Below are 1,056 nucleotides of genomic sequence, written 5' to 3'. Positions count from 1 at the left end.
GTCAGTGGCTTAGCTACCTCGTAAGCCCAAGGCCATTCAAACTACTCACCAAATATTATTAGGCTATGTGCACCAACAGCTTGTTGGTATTTCCCCCCAGCACAGAGATTTAAACCAATTAGAGGGAAATGTACTACTCATATTAGTGTAATGAATCCTTGTTCGGTAGTAGTAGCATCAGCAGCAGCAGCCATAAACAGCAGGAGCAGTAACATCAGCAGTAGTGGCAGCAGTAACGCAGCAGCAGCAGTAGAACCCAGCAGCAGTAACAGCAGCAGCAGCAGCAGCAGAAACAGTACCAGCAGCAGCAGCTTCAGTAGCAGTAGCACCCAGCAGCAGCAGTAGCAGCAGCAGCAGTAGCAGTAGCAGCAGCACTAGCAGCAGCAGGAAACTGATTATAGAGGAAACATTGGCGGCTGCGACACCGGTACTTGCCAGTAGACAGTAGCAGCCGTGCTCCTATACTGCAAAGCTCATAGCTTTTGAACGGAAATTATGTCAATGCCAACGGATGAAGAAGTACATGTCCAAAGCCCCGTAGCTTCACTGAGGATGCCGGGAACCATCACTGCTGTCGTTGCCGCACTGGAGGTAGAGTGGTGGTGTAGAACTCCGGAATGGGGACCGCATTGCCAATGAGACGGAGGCGGACGGCAACCAGATTTCGTCATGGCATTTCACAATGAAGGCTCCTCAGGGCTCGCATGGGGGCGCCACCACAGGTACCGGGTCATGGAGGAGAGGGTGGAAAACAGTGCTAGTATGCAATAATGACACAAGTTCCTTCATTTTCTCAGATTAAAAGCTTGAAGTGTATACAAAATATAGCTAATTTAAGCATATTTGCCATGGTGAGATCATATAAAGAACCATGAAGCATAAGGAAATGCAGTTTCCAACAGTGGGTACTTCGGGGTTGAAACTCTTGCCTTAAAAAAGAGACCAGTTGTGAACAGAGTTATATGAGGCTGAAGAGTCTATGCATCTTTTAAAAATTGTGGGGAAATGCATTATGCAGAGATTGGATGAACATATTACTGCTTCTGCCCATCAGGC

General features: G+C 47.5%; 1 long non-coding RNA gene across 1 annotated transcript; it reads left to right on the top strand.

Annotated features, from left to right (window-relative positions):
- The first annotated feature begins 257 nt into the window (after positions 1-257).
- On the top strand, positions 258-519 carry LOC135233777 (uncharacterized). Its single transcript, XR_010323934.1, has 2 exons — positions 258-356; positions 388-519. It is a non-coding gene; the product is annotated as an uncharacterized LOC135233777 (long non-coding RNA).
- Positions 520-1,056: the final 537 nt, after the last annotated feature.

This window comes from Anguilla rostrata, chromosome 10, assembly GCF_018555375.3.
Source record: "Anguilla rostrata isolate EN2019 chromosome 10, ASM1855537v3, whole genome shotgun sequence".
Lineage (NCBI taxonomy): Eukaryota > Metazoa > Chordata > Actinopteri > Anguilliformes > Anguillidae > Anguilla > Anguilla rostrata.
This window is presented reverse-complemented; position numbering and strand designations above follow the sequence as displayed.